We start from the raw sequence: 15,656 nt of genomic DNA on the forward strand, positions 1-15,656 counted from the left end.
GAGGGTCCTGCGTCTGCCCCGGCAGCCCAGGGGAGACCCTTCGCTCTTGAGTATGCCCGAAGTGCTCGTGGTGTTAAGTCACACAAGGGGAAGAAGATGGATCCGCGGTCCCCAAGCTCGTGTAGATGTATTATAGAATCATAGAGTCTTTAGGGTTGGAAGAGGCGTCCAAGATCATCTGGTCCAACCATCCCCTTACCACCAATGTCACCCACTAAACTATGTCCCTAAGCACCACGTCCAACCTCTCCTTGAACACCCCCAGGGACGGTGACGCCACCACCTCCCTGGGCATCCCATCCCAATGCCTGACTGCTCTTTCTGAGAAGAAATGTCTCCTCATTTCCAACCTGAACCTTCCCTATCACAACTTGAGGCCATTCCCTCTTCTCCCATCACTAGTCACCCATGGACATCTGTACAGGACAACTTTCACAGTGTTCCATGCTCCATGGGTTGACACTACGTGATGGATGGCTTCGTGCTCTTCGCACTGCTGGTGTTACATAAAGGAAGGGAGGAAGGAATGTGTTCCTGCAGGGAGAGCGCAGTCTGACACAACTGTGTGGTTTCTCTCAGCCAGCCAGCAATGAGAGAAGGTGCACAAGCTAACCTGGGCATGTCACCTCATCTGGAAAACAAGGAATGCTCTGGTATTTTGTACTAGCTTAAATCAGGCTTATCATTTTTTGTCTGAAAGAGACTGTTACCAGCGGGTCCCTTGGTACTTTGTTCAGTCTAGCTTGGGCCCCGGTTTATTATGGCCTTCTACACACACTACTAACCTCCCTTGTATGGCCACTGCACTGATTTGGTGATTGTGTTCTCTTTTTTCAGTGATGAAAGGAAACCAGCACTACCTATTTCTTGCATGCTGTTGAAAGCTGAGACGTCTGATGGAATGAACACTAAGAGCTGGAAAGAAAAGAGGTTTGTATGAGATTGTAGAAACGCTGGTTGTAAGCGTAGACGTTCACAGTGATGGTATTGAATATGCAGAATTTTGGAGAGAGGTCTGGGGGTCACGCTCAAAAAAGATCCTGTCTCAAGTCGCAACGGTAAACCCAAAGTGGTATGTTTCCAATTTCCAAGATAGGTATCTTATCTGCGGTTATAAGCCTGAAAGTCTTGAATGCTTAGTATACACAAAGGCCATTCAGTCCCAAGTAGAAGGGAAAACTTTCAGCTTTCAAATTTTAGACTTAATGTAGTACTAGAAAAATCTAATAGTATGTATTCCTCACCGTCAAACTATGTATTGCACCAGTACTAACGAATGATGCAAATACTAGTAACAACTGTACAAAAGCCTACATACTCTTTCTAAATCACTTAATTTATCTGTGTGAGCTAGAATAGCATGTCTTCTGGATAGCTCTTTCGGTTGTATATTGCCCTATTTGTAGTTATTTTCACTTACGGGTAAACCACAGTAGCCAAGTTCATATTCATAGTCTGTCATTGTTCTAGCTTGCCGTCTTGTTTCCTCTTTGCCCAGAGGGTTTTCTGAATTGAGCCCAGGCCAGGATGGAAGGAGAAACAGAGAACATGAGTTTCTTGCTTATACAAAAGATTAGCGCTCAGAGAGGGTAGAGTAAGCATCGTTTGTTTTGTTCTCATCAGGATCAAGTGGAATTGAGCCTGTCCTTCAGCTGTCCTACTCTGAAGAGGACTTGCGTAAAGGCCTCCAGGGGCCTTATGTAAGGGAGGATTCCCGTCTTTAGTCATGGTTCAGAGGCTGTTAATTGCTAAGCTTACACCTAAGGGACCAAAGGAGGAGTTACTAGAAGGAAAGACCCCAAGCAGCAGTCAGTAAAGGAGGGATTCTCCTTTTTTGCTGTTTGACAACAATAAGAATATGATGACAGCTACTGAGGCAAGTTTAGCAGTGGCCTGAAGAAGAGGTATAAAGACCAGGTACAGAGCTGTGATACTCATCCAGTCTTTGAATTCTGACAAAAGCTACAGTGTGGTAAGTAGAGCTTGTGGAAGAGAATAGCAGCTGCCTCAAGATGACAGGAGCGACAGAAACTGTACAGGGAAGAATGGCTTTTCAGGTACTCGTTTTCTCCACAGACTTGGGGGGTAGACTACAAGACAGTAACAAAAGGGGGAATATAAGACAGAGGAGACTGGCTACTGCAGTGGAAGTGTGGTCAGCGAAGGCACTTGTTACACTTCAAAATATAGAGAAGAGACAAATGGAAGAGGCAGAAAACCGTAGAGGGGGAAAGTACAATGAAATCCCATGGGGGAGTGGGTTGAGAAGAGTCCAAGGAGAAAAAAGGGATGGAGACTGTTGGAAAGAACAGAATAAAGATGGAATACTGAAAAGGGAAAGACCTCAGTTTTGCACCGGTACAAAGATGGAATTTCTTGTTAAGAGGAATCAACAGGCTTATTACTTGGGTGTGCCAGAAATAAAGATTTAAAATAAGGACTTGTAAAGATTCTTCATCATCAAAAATTCATTTGGGATTCAGATACGCTCTTCCCTACTCTTGCCACTTCCTTGACTGAGTCAATATATGCGCAGTGTGGTGTTTTCCTTGCTCCATGTTTCAGTTATTGTGTCTCAGATAAACCTGTCATTAAGAGGAGGCATGCCTTATGGCTTTTCAGGTACTTCGGTTGTATGTTTTGGGACTCCTGATCTGAGCTCTCCTGCGTGTGGATTATTTACTGATCAGTGTTTTGAAATAGCTTTTAAAAAGGAATCAAGTTGTGTAATATCATAGAATCATTAAGGTTGGAACAGACCCCCAAGCTCATCTGGTCCGACCATCCCCCTACCACCAATGTCACCCACTGAACCATGTCCCTAAGCACCACGTCCAACCTTCCTTGAACACCCCCAGGGACAGTGACACCACCACCTCCCTGGGCAACCCGTTCCAATGCCTGACTGCTCTTCCTGAGAAGAAATGTCTCCTAATTTCCAACCCGAATGTCCCAGTATTGGTTTTAAGACGCTGGAAAAGGAAAGTCAAGTGAACAGGAGCACCAGAGGTGAAGACAGTGGACAGCAAGGAGAGAAAATGTTTTATACAAAATAGCAATGAGAGTGCTTCTTAGATTGTATTTAGCTGACACTTGAGAGGAGGACTGTCAACTTTTCTAAGGAGAATGTCATATTAGCAAGGAACAACTATGATGTTTGTATGTCATTGGAGCCCAGGAAACAACATCGGAGTGATTAAAACTGATTCTTAACCTTGTCCTTTAGGGATACCAGAAGATAGGACAGAATAGAAATTAGGACAGGAGCACAAATAAGAGGACATGATATTTTGGAGGTAGAATAAATTGATAGGGATGAGAATTTGCAGTGTGATAGATGTTAAAAAAAGAAGCTGTGATAAAAAAAGATGAAGTCAAACTTCTTTGAGTCACTGTTGGGGGAAGATGGCAAAGACCTTCTGTTAGCATGAAGATGTGCTAGAGATGTTTCAGTTCAAGTCTGGAGATGAATAGTTTTCATAAGATTATTAGGAAAAATACCTACCTGGAGCAAAAGTAGGTTGATTAAATTAAAGTTCTTAATTTCAAAGGTCAGACTTTGAGAAATTAAGGGGATGAGTTAATGATGACAACTGCATTTAGGTGGTTGAGGACTTGCGTGTAGAGAAGGCTTGGCGTCTGTCAAGTCTCTGCAAAGCAGTATCTGCAATTCATATCTCAGACAAGAGGGATGGCCGGCCCCAGCTGGATAAATAGCCACTTCAAAAGAGTTATTGGAAACAATCAAAAGCTTGAAGGGAATGGAACAAAATGATTGCTTAAAAATATTAAGAAGGGCAAGAATAAAGTGAGAATTGTCAGAAGCCCAGAATTCCCTTCTTACAAAGGAAATTAAAGCAGGGGCTAATGAGAAAGAAGATATGGAAATGAATGTTTCCACATTTGAGATTTAAGCAAAAAACCTATCGCATACCCATCTGAAATATCAGAAGATATTTATTCAGCCAGAAACTTCCATTAATGATGTAGGTACAAAAATACGAGCTGTAATAATGAAATTTGCTGATGACGCGAAATAGTGAGACACTTTGAATCAGAGAGTGATCAAGACTGGATGACCTTGAAAACCTAAATAATAGTGTGGGATTAATTTTAATAACACAAAGTACAAGGAGACTGATAGCAATACTTTCTGCTGCAGGGGGAAACTCATCAGTTGGGAATGACTGGATAGAAAGTGCTCATTGTGTTAGTTGAGAATGACTAAGTCATAGATACAATCCATCTGAAAACAAAAACAATCCCCCTCAAAAAAAAAAAACCTCCACCAAAACTAAAATCATACGAGATGACAGGCCAGATATTTCCATTAGATAGTGCAGATAAAAATAAAACAAAAACATTGGTCTCATCTCATGCGAAACAGTTTGTGAATTCTGGTCAATACTGTTCAGAAAAGATTAGGTTGCACTGCAGGAGGTGCAGAGAAGGACTCTAAGGATGACAAGTAGAATGGAGAATATGTTTTATGAGAGGAGAACAAAAACAGTTCTTTTAGATCACTGAAATAAAAGGTGAAAAGTATGATTTTAGTCTAGGAATACTAAGCCATTAGGACAAAGGCTTTTCAAGCAAAGGATGGTACTGGGTGAAGAAAACTTGCCGTTAAGTTCTGAATACGTTGGAACAGACATAACTATCATGTTAGACAATACACACTGCTGTTTCCAAGGAGCTTAATGTGATCCTCCACAGTGTTATAAAAGAAACTTTGTGAAAGAGTCAAAAGGCAGATTTGCGCGAGGCAGCAATGTAAAGGATCTGATGATGAAAATCGATTGCAAATAAATTCCAAAAGGGGAACAAACCTCATCCCTTACATTCACATCTTCCTTACTGCTGCTGGCTAGGACTGTTTTCACCTGTATTCAAAATCACCTGTGAAGGTTTGTGTATTTCTCAGTGATCAAAGCAGTCTAAAAGTCCCTCAGGAGGAAGAAAATAAATGTGTGCAGAGTCTGGTCTGTAGGTTGTCTCCAGCACGAGCTGAGAAAGGAGAAGGAGGATGTTGCAAAACCTTTCAGATTGTATGGAGAATCCAACTTTCCAGAGGGAGCAAATTATTGATGAGAGAGGACAGCGCGTTTAAAAGCACAGCTGGACTGAGCTGTTTTCTCAAAAGGGAACCTCTCAAAATAGTTTCGGAGCTGTCTGAGGAGAAGGGGAGTGGTTATGTTCTCATTTTAAGTAATGTAATAGAAACCGCAGTACTGTTACCTGTAATTAATGGTGCCTTTCTAGCTTTCCATTGTCTTTTCTGTTTATCATTGTTCACTAACCAATGCACACTGCCTGCATGCTCAGTAGGTTCTTGCTGATCTAATGAATCTAACAGAGTTCTAGCTGTACTTGAAGAAATTACTGAAAGAAAGAAACGATGTCCTGGAGACTGATGTGTTTTCCTATCATTGCACACTCCTTCGTTCCCTTCCTTGTTTTGCAAAATAAACATTTAAATTAGGAGGGCTCCACAGAAACGCTTTTTCTTTTTCTTTTTCTTTTTCTTTTTCTTTTTCTTTTTCTTTTTCTTTTTCTTTTTCTTTTTCTTTTTCTTTTTCTTTTTCTTTTTCTTTTTCTTTTTCTTTTTCTTTTTCTTTTTCTTTTTCTTTTTCTTTTTCTTTTTCTTTTTCTTTTTCTTTTTCTTTTTCTTTTTCTTTTTCTTTTTCTTTTTCTTTTTCTTTTTCTTTTTCTTTTTCTTTTTCTTTTTCTTTTTCTTTTTCTTTTTCATCGTTGTCTGTTAGAACTGGATCTTTTTCATGAGCACAGGAACAAAAGCTTCGCTGAGCATCAGGATGTGGCAGCTCTTGTGAAAAACTTTGGGGAGGAGGAGCGAATGGGGAGTTTAAAATAATGACTGCCAATGTCCTGCTAAAGGTAAAGGAAGCCTTTGCTGGCAGGTGTGAGGTCAATTAAAAGGTGTGACAGATGTGAGGTTAATTACAAGAAGGTTTATTTCTTTTTATTTTGGTCTGCTTTCTGTATTCCTGACTTTGCAATTTAGCTCTTTTATAATCAGCTTATTACCTAGCAGTGGCGCACAGCTCTTTGCTGTCATAAAGCATAAAAATGCTTCTCGAAAGAGCATTTTACAGCAACTTTTGTGTTTTAAGGAAGAATATTTCTTTGATTTTTTTTTCCAGCAAATTAATAAGTGAAAGTCTCTGGTGTAATACAGATCCAAATGTCAACAGAAGGAAAAAAGAGGTACAGCCTGCAAAGGGCAGGAAGAGGAGGCAGAGGGATAGATTTTAAACAAGGGTAGTATAAATGCCCTGTAATCCCTTACCATTCTCTTACTGATGATGAAGTACATGTACTGCCTGTTACAGCAATATTGATTGCAATCAGATGATAAAACCATTGCACAGAGAAAGAAACCACTGCAGTGAAAATGAAAAGATGGAAATGTAATGAATTCTTGATTCAGAAATGATTTATTGGAATAAAATGAAAAAGTCATTCTTAGAGCTGAGAGGTAGTCATGGGAATAACAAAATGCTGAAAGAATATAGCCATTTTAAAATAAAATTCATTTCAAACTATTTATTTATCTTCAACAGCCATCCCACACTTTTCATCAACATTCCTTATGCTGCAAATTTTCCTCTCACAGCCTTAGCTTTACTTACAATTAATCCACTGGTATTATAGTGATGGAGATTCTTGCTGGAATGCATTAACTTCCTCCTTTAAATCCCCCCTGAGGCAAACCACTTGAAAAATATTTCCTTTGTCTAGGACACACAGTTTAGTAGCTTTCTTCTTACAGGGAGATAGCAGTTCTTTTGCAGTGATTTATGCATACTATTCAAATACAAAAACTGCATTAAATTATGTTACATTAAAAGATCTGAGACATGCATTCCATTACTTAGGCACAGTTGCAGAAGGAAAAATGTAGGTCTGATCACGTTGCCGCTCAAGCCCATGCTTACAGAAACATTGAATGATTGGGACACGAGCTTATTGGGAGTTAAGTAACTTACAGAGGCCAAACAATTATCTTTCAAACTCAGTGACGATCATGTACACAAATACACCATTAGTATTTTTAGTAGTCATACATACGAGGTTGCTACGTGCTCTTTTGGAAGATTTAGGATCAGGACTTCGGGAAGGAAGATTTCACAGTCTCTGCAATAGCCTGGTTTAGTGCTTAGCAATTCTGTTTGAATGTGTTCATAATACCCAACTTAAACCTCGGCTGCAAATTGATCTGATCTTTGTCCTTCCTTTAGTTGTCATGGTGGAACAATGGCTGCCAAATCTTTTATGGCTGCTATCTACACTTTGAAGTGCTTCTACAATGCTCCACCTTGATCTCATCATTGCTAAGTTTACTGCTTTATTCCTAAGCCAGCTAAACCTCATTCCTTCGGCTGTCCTTGCAGTTTGTATTTCCTAAACTGTTGTACGCCCTCCTTGGAAGTGGGCTGTCCCCCTCTGGGTTGTCGTTATCCTCCTCAGGGTGCAGTGACCAGTTCTAGACAAAGTACTACTCCTGCTGGGACTTTGCCAGAGCGGAGTAATTACTTTTTGTGTCATACATTACATTGTCGGTGCTTTAGTCTGTGATCTCCCACGTTGTTTTCTGCCTACACAGACATTTCCTATTCTATATTTAAATTTTGTTCCTCGTTAGATTTCTCTTTGCAGAGTGGACCACTTTGTAATTGCCTGGTTTGTATCTTGTCTGGTTGGTTTTAAGCTGCTTCTTGAATTTCTGAGGCTTGTTTTCAATGCTCTTTCCATCCTTCAAAGCACTTTGCACCTTTTCCCATCCTGATGTCACCACCAAACTGCGGAAGCACACCCATGTTCCATCATCCAAGGTGTACATGGAAGTGGTGAATAAAACTGGCCCCAGGACAAACTCCTGGGGTTGTCCTCGTCCTCTGGAGAAACCTTCCCAGATTGACAGGAAACTGTCTGTTACTGCACTTGGAGAAGATTTTTTAAATGTTGCACCTACTAGGTTGCTGATTGCCTCTGAACATGCTGCCTTAGCAGACTTAGGAAGATGCCGTGTGGAACAGCGTCAAAAGCTCGTCATTGTGAAGATGCATCATATCTGCTATTTCCCACTTATTTGCTAGGGCAATTATCCTGTCAGAGAAAGAGATTAGCTTCAACTGATATAATTCTTTTCTTGACAAACCCATCTCAACTGTGGTTTTTTTTTTGTTTTTTTTTTTTTGTTTTTTTAATGATTATCATCATCTTCCAGGTATTTACAAATTTTTTAATACTTTGTTTTGTGTCAAGGGGTAAAAGTTAGGTTGACAGGTATAAAATGCTCGAAGTCCTCTATCCTCTCTTTTAAAAGTAAGTATTGCTTTTATACTTTCCTAGGGTTGGAACCTTTCTTGCTTACTCTTATTTCTTGAAAATGATCATTAACAATGCAAAGATTACTGCAGATAGTTCTGTGAACACTCATGGGGAATTTTGTCACAGCCCACTAACTTAAACACCGCTAACTTTTTTTTCTTTTTTTTTCCTTTTTTTTTCCAGCACCCAGCATCATGGGATCAAGGCTGGGCTGCCTAAGCTTATACTTGACAATTCTGATGCCATTGGCCTGATTCTTGAGTGTGTGTGGTTAGTGTCAAAAAAATTGTGGTAATGTGTGCTTATGTACACCCCTGCTCAGCCGGCTTGTAAGTACGTGATTAAGTGCTGCTGAAATCCCTGGGACTTACTACATTAGTGAAGTTAATGAGACTTCACACCAGTAACTGCTCTGCAAACAATCACAGACTGCTAAACTAGGGACCTGGTGTGATCCCATGCCCTAGGTCATGTTTGAATGTCTTCTTGTTGGAAATTATTTCTCTGCTTGCCCGGATGAAAGGAAAGAGTGTGTCAGTGGGCAAAGAGAGCAGAGGTGAGCACAATCCCTGCTGAGTGCAAACCAGTTGTGTGCAGAGGTGTTAAATTAGGGTGTGCATCTGCCTACCCTCAAACACTGCATCTGCGTTTCAGGCCTTGTGCAGATGGATGTGACGAGCTCCATGCCGCGTGGGGAAGCACGTGCAGAGGAACCGACATGGCGCTGGCTCCACGTACAGACACAATATAGGTCCACCAGGACATCCCTGTGCCTCTGATGATAAGCCTTGTGTCTCAGCTGAGCTTAGTAATTCCAGGTGGGCATCATGCTGCTGTGCCTGCTTCTTTTGGGACCAAACTGTCATGTTCGTATGGGCGCACCACTCCAGTGGACGTACTGATGCAGTTCAGCGCTAGCCGGATGTGTCTAGATCCTGGGCTGATGTGCTCCTTGGCCTTTTTTAACCTGCTTTCAGAATCTCAGTATGTTTACTGAGAAAAGTTGGTATGGTTGAAAGAGGGAATAGAAGAAGAAGATTCAGGCAGGATGTTAAAAAATGAGTTTGGGGGCTCCTGGGGTTTCCTGTGAGCTCTGTCTGACCAGATGTAAGAATCTGCAGTGCAGCTGTAGATACCTACATCTGAGCTACTTGTCTAGTTTCCCCTTATAACCAAAGAGAGTGGTTAATTCATCTTGTCCTGACAGAGCTGTCAAAAAGAGGTTTAAAAATGCCTTTTTTTTTTTTCTCGTTTGATTCCGAGGGAATCTGGAAAGCTAGCTCAGGTGTCTCTATGACATTGCAGTTGCCCTCATTTGATCAGACAAATCAGACAAGTCAGTTTTGCAGAATGTGTAGCCATACCCTCAAGGATACATCTCAAATATGGTAAACATGAAAGTATCTGTTCATATCTATGGCTGCTTTTTTTTTTTTTTCTCATTTCTGAGCCCTACTCTTTCATCTGCATCCAATTTGATTTTGTTAGGCTTTAATTTGCTAGACTGATGAATCACTTTCTCAGTGGTTGGTGCTTGCTCATTCCTCATTTGTAGATGGTGCTGATTGCAACTTTGTATGTAGGATTTGGTTGAGTGCTGGGAAGCATATGCACAGCATTTACACTTCTTGCAAACATTTTCTAGACCACCATCCAGATGCCTTGTGGCCCACCAGTGGTTCACAGACGGCAGGGTAAGTAACTCTGATGTAAACTGAAGGCAGGCTCAGAGGGCTCTTTTGCAGGGCCATTGGTACAGCCCAGGAAATTGAACCCATTGTTTGCTACATTCCCTGTCCAGCCAGGCTGTGCAGAGCAATTCTGTAAGCTGTGCTCTGAGGAGTACTGATCGTATCTATGCGTGTGAGTCCTAATTCACAGTTTGCTCAGTACAGCCGCTGGTGCTTTGTAAAGCACTCTGTTATGGGTATCAGGGCTGAGAAGTTCCCAAGGACACTGCTTCCTCTGTTTCCCCACGCATTAAAGCAACATTGGAGGAAGAGCTACAGCAGTTCGGAAACTGTTAAAACACAAAGACGTGGGCACCGACCTTTACTTTTCCCTGTCAGAGTGAGCTGATTTCACACATGCAACCCTTTAAACCAATAAATCAATGGCAAACTTGTCACCTTATTTGCGGTAATGAATCAGTTGTATTGCCATGTTCTGCAGCATATCAAAGAGCAGCAAATCTGGTTTAAATGGCCAGTGCGCTCAGCCTGCTTCAGTGTTGCAGTAAAGCTCTATTTAAAGTAAAAAAAAAATAGTATTTTTTACTTTTAGCTTGGTAAGGCATATCAAATATTAACATTTGTTATCTACTGATACTTTACTTGGTAATGCTTGTTAATAGCTAGTGGGAGTGACAAACTTATGCTCTCTCTGAATTTCCTATCTAACATTTAGATACGGCATTTTAAATGTTTAAAAAGTACGGAAAAAACTCTAAAGGGCATCCCAGGAAAAAATACAGTCAGCTAATGAATGGTGGTTAAAATACTAAGATGTTTTTATTAGCTTGCAAGCCAAAAAGCTCTGGCTACACGCTTGGAATAGTGTGCAGCACACTCCTGAGAAAGAAATCAACACCCTGAATCTGGAACTGAGGGTTTGTTTGCAGAGGCTTCTGTGGCACTTAGCAGGCTAGGTTTTCACCAGTCACTGAGTATATCTGCCTGTACCAAATGCTCTAAAAGCTGAAGGAGCTCAATACGTATTTCTGTGACATTAAAACAAGTAATGTTAACTGCATTTTTTTTTTGGGCTTCTGTATGCCTACTGGGTCTCTGGGAAGTCAACCCTACATAGCAATAGCCCTGGGAAGGCTATTGTGCTCCTGAAAGTCTGCCTACTGTCATCACAGAAGCTGCCCTTGCAGCACCATCCTTTAAAAGCATATGGTGCATTCTCTTCTTGGTATCAAGAAAAGCTGAGTGTTGGTATTTAATAGTTAAATTGTCTAGGAGCTGTAGTTATGGAGAAGGATAGTTTGAATGAGAAGATAGCCTTTGCCTCGGAGAATTTTCAGACCAAATGCCAAATGAGACAAGAGATGACAAGTGAACACAGGCAACGGGAAAGAACATAGGAAGCAATTAATAGATAAAGATCAATTCTCAACTTCCTCCCCTTCCTAGCCTCCTGGCTGGGCTGTTGGAAGTTTCAGAGAACTTGGGAAACAGCATGGACCCCAAAATTGTCTAAGTGTGAAAAAAGCATGATTATCTCTATTCCTTGTATATTAGCGATAAACTGAAAGAATCCTTGGGATGGATTCATCTGGTCAAGTGCGGACATCTGAAAAGTGGGTATGACTGTCTAAGCCAGTTTCCTTGACCCTGTGGCCAGTTGTAAGGCATCACTCATTTCATGCTAAGATAAATTAGATGAACTGCACCCTGAAAATGCCAGTTTCTTTCCATTGACTGTGGAGGTAGTCAGAGCAACAAACTTGGACATTCACCGTCTATACCGCAGATGTCTGAAGTTGTAGGAGTTGCATCTGACGGTGGTATCCTTTCTCCTGCATACTTTTGTGAGCTTCAAATGTAAATGACCTGTACTTCTTGACAGATAGCACGTATTGAACCTGCATGCAATGAAACACATGATAACAGACCTTTTTGGGAGAGAGATGAACAGCTGAAAAGCTGAATCTGGCTGGGCATTGGTATAATCTTGTCATGGCTCTGTCTTAGCCCAGTAAAATGGCTATTTCAAGTCAGAGTCTGTTTTGGGCTTTCCTAACCACCAAATTTATTACTGAAGCACATACAGAAGTTTGCATGAATGAAATAATTCTTGAGTGCTGAAGCAGCGAATGGTCTCCTGAAACATTTTGCACTGTTTTTTTTGTGTGTGTGTCTGGAAGGAGGACACCTGCACCATCTAGACCATTTGAACTAGGCGATTTTATTTAGTCGTTTGTCAGTTCTTTCATTTATAATCTAAGCTTAGCTTAAGAAATAGGATGGACCACAAAATAGTATCTTTTACATTTTTTGCTGAGTTTTGGACCTCCTTCCCTGGCCTCTCTCTCCCCCCACATGTACAGCTTAGACCTGTCCAGTCTACTTAGATAGAAATTTAGTTTACATATGAGACATTGCTATGGTTCATTGCTGTCCCTCCAATGACAGCCATGTAATGTTGCAGGCAGAGAATGGCTGCTGTTCTGCCTCTTGATAGCAGCTAAATTTCAACAATATGGAAAATCAACTTTCAAAGCAGCTTTCTGAAGATACAGCCAAGTATCCACCATTAATGCACCTCAAGGTCTCTGCTGCAGTGTTATATAAATGTAAGCCCTTTTCATTTCTGAAAGGTAGCTGTATGGAGACAGGCAATATTGGCCTGCTTTGCTTTCCAGTATGGCTTTGATTATAACGCACTAGACCATTTTCCATGCACTAAATCACTAACACTGATAACCAATATAATTCCTTTCATTTGTTGCTCTGAAGGTCTGTCACAAATATGAAACATATGCAATGCAGAGTTCCTCCGGAGCGGTTGGTGGCTGCAGAAAGGGATTGCTTAGACATGTTGAAGAGACCACTGTGGGTATAGAAACTGACTTTCTGCACTACGTAGACCTAGAATCTCATCTGGAAATTTTGGTGAAGCCCAGGACTTCAGGATGTTTGAGATCTGTTGTCTTCAGCAAATACCCAGGTATCACCTGCACCTGAGTGGAACAGGAGTTGGAGGAAATGGCTGTTATTCCTCCAAACATAAAACGAGATGGTGAATTCTCCAGGAGGAGCCCATCTTTTCCTGACTTTTGTGCACTGGAGCATCATGAGATTGGCTGGATCATTGGGACCAGTCTGCTGCCATCTCAGGCAGTGCTGGGCAGGCCCATGACTGCCAGATCTTGGTGTGGGTTTCTTAAGTGCTGCTGAAATAGGGATCTAAGCAAGGTGAGTTTGTTATTCAGCTGGATGACCTGACAGTCAGGTTTCTCTGAGCAGTGACAGCGGAGAGGCTAACGGCAACCTGGTAACAAGTCTCTCGGTAATGTGATAGAAATAAGCTGTTTTCTTCAGTCTATTTTCAAGTTACGTTTTCTATGTCAGTGCATTTTTTTTAATATTATTATCAGCGCTGTAGGCTACTTCTTGCTTGCCACAATTTGATTGGAATTTGGTGGACTTAAGCATTTTTTTGCTTTCATCTGTAAAAAGCAAGAAATACAGCTCTATGAAATGGGAAAGCAATTTGTAATAGAAATTTCTCCTAGTAGAAGAAGTGATGCAGTGAGCATTTGAGAATGTTCAGACTAAAGAGAGCTACTAGATAATTGTATGAACAATTATTGTTTGTATTAGATGATGTGAGTTGCTGAAATTGCTGGTTGTATAAATGAGACATCCTGCATTATTGATCAGGCTTCTTTTAATTGGACTGGAAGTATACATTTCCCTTTTACACGGCTACTTATCTGATCTAAACCTGACATGCAATGATTCATTCATATGTTTAGGGTTTTGTTTTTGTTTTCATTAAAAAAAGCTAAATACTGAAGTGTGTTTAAAATAAAACTGCATTATCTGCCTCTCATGGACTTCCCTTGTTTTGCAGGAGCATAGTCACTGACACAATCAGATCAGTAGTCTGTCAAGTTTAGTGTTTTACCTCTGTCTAATAGTGAGCACTTAATGTTTCAGAAGTCTAACAAATCTAGTTACTTCAACTGAGCAACATTATACGTAAAGCAATAGTCCTTTCTGACCTTGTAAGCTGGTTTAGTCATTATATGAGGTGTAGTTACTTTTATTAATTAAAAGTAGAGAAAAAGAATATTGAAATACAATCTTTAAAGACCTTGAAGTCAAACCTGCATGTTAATGACATTTTGTTTGCTGTTCCACAATACTGTGACAGTTGTAATATTATCCATTTTAATTTTGCTCAGAGGAGTTGGATTTCAAATAAACCTATTCCAAAAAGAAGCATGAAAAAAGAGCTAAACAGAAGCCATCATCCTATTAGTACCATAAGTTGTCTAATAAGGTGCCATGAATAAACATTTTGACCTTGACAAGTTACAGAAGAAAGGAGAAAAAAATGTAGGTATTCCTTATAATCTTACCATTTTTCTTCAGAGACAGAATTCTTAGTTAGCTTTGGTGAAATCCATCACCTGTAATATTAATTCCTTTAAAAAACAAAAAAGATGCATATTAGTGAAGACTCGTTACACTATGGTTTCAGAAGAGAGGAGGCTCTGAAGTCAATAATTTATGTGGAATAAATACTAAAAGCCTTATTATCTCAGAATAATCAATGTTTGGCTGAAGCTTGAGAACACTAATAGCTATTCTTAAAAGTCCAGATCCAGTTTCATTTGAAAAAAATGGCAGAACTCTTATTGATTTTAAAGGAAGGAGGAAGAGGCCAAAAAGTGTTGCTTTGAGAGGTAATTTTAGATAATCAGTTGAAGACATCTGTAAAATGGCAGAAAACTTGACTTTGACTCTCTGCATAATACTATATGATATATTTCAGCGGACAGGAGGTCTTTGTGTTAGAATGCCATATATCTGTGTTTTCCATTGCCTTGGGGCATCTTCAGCTTCTGTCCTCCAGGGTCTCTTGGAAGAGACACCTTTCCTTTCCTTATCCTTTCTGCTGGGGGTAAGGTATAGCAAAACTCGTATTGCCCTTACTAAATCAATACTGTTTAACAGTGTTTATCTTTGATAACACTTTTTTTGGCTGAGTAGGGTCTATTTATTGATAATCTGGATTGTCATTGTTGAGTGGAAGAATTTTTGTACTGAAGCAAAGGAGTCCTTTCCCATCCTTTTACTGACAGAGCAGGGGGATGCCCTGCAACTCCACAGAGTGGCAGAGAAGAAAAGCTTTCCTCTAGCGGGGAAAACGCAGCATCAGGAAGCAGCCTCTAGATAAGCAGATATCGCTAAGTAGGGAAGTAGGACAGATACCCTGAGACAGCATCTGGCAGAGACAGGGAGGAGACGTGAACCCTCCTTTCCAGAGAAAGCCTGAGAAGGAGCTGTAGGGATCCAGCTCCTAAAAAGAGCCTGAAGTTCTGAAACTCCGTAACACTTAAGTGCTGAGCTCACACTGATTTCAGTCTTAACGAGTGCTAAATTTCGTTTAACTTACGCTCATTAATATAGTCCCAGTCTAATTTAGGAGTATAGTGGCCTCGAAGAAGCTTGGAAATTTAAGCAGTTTGCTGCCTTTTTCCACCTCAGAATTACTTTTTCTGCTCCTAAAAATAGAGAACAAAATACTGATCTTGGCAAAGCACATTTGACGGTCAGTTTGGCAGA

General features: G+C 40.5%; 1 long non-coding RNA gene across 1 annotated transcript; it reads left to right on the forward strand.

The window, feature by feature from the left end:
• The first annotated feature begins 992 nt into the window (after positions 1–992).
• On the forward strand, positions 993–13,900 carry LOC308191732. The gene is made up of 3 exons (XR_013948240.1): positions 993–2,057; positions 9,007–9,170; positions 12,816–13,900. It is a non-coding gene; the product is annotated as an uncharacterized lncRNA (long non-coding RNA).
• Positions 13,901–15,656: the final 1,756 nt, after the last annotated feature.

This window comes from Anser brachyrhynchus, assembly GCF_964034855.1.
Source record: "Anser brachyrhynchus genome assembly, chromosome: 3".
NCBI lineage: Eukaryota > Metazoa > Chordata > Aves > Anseriformes > Anatidae > Anser > Anser brachyrhynchus.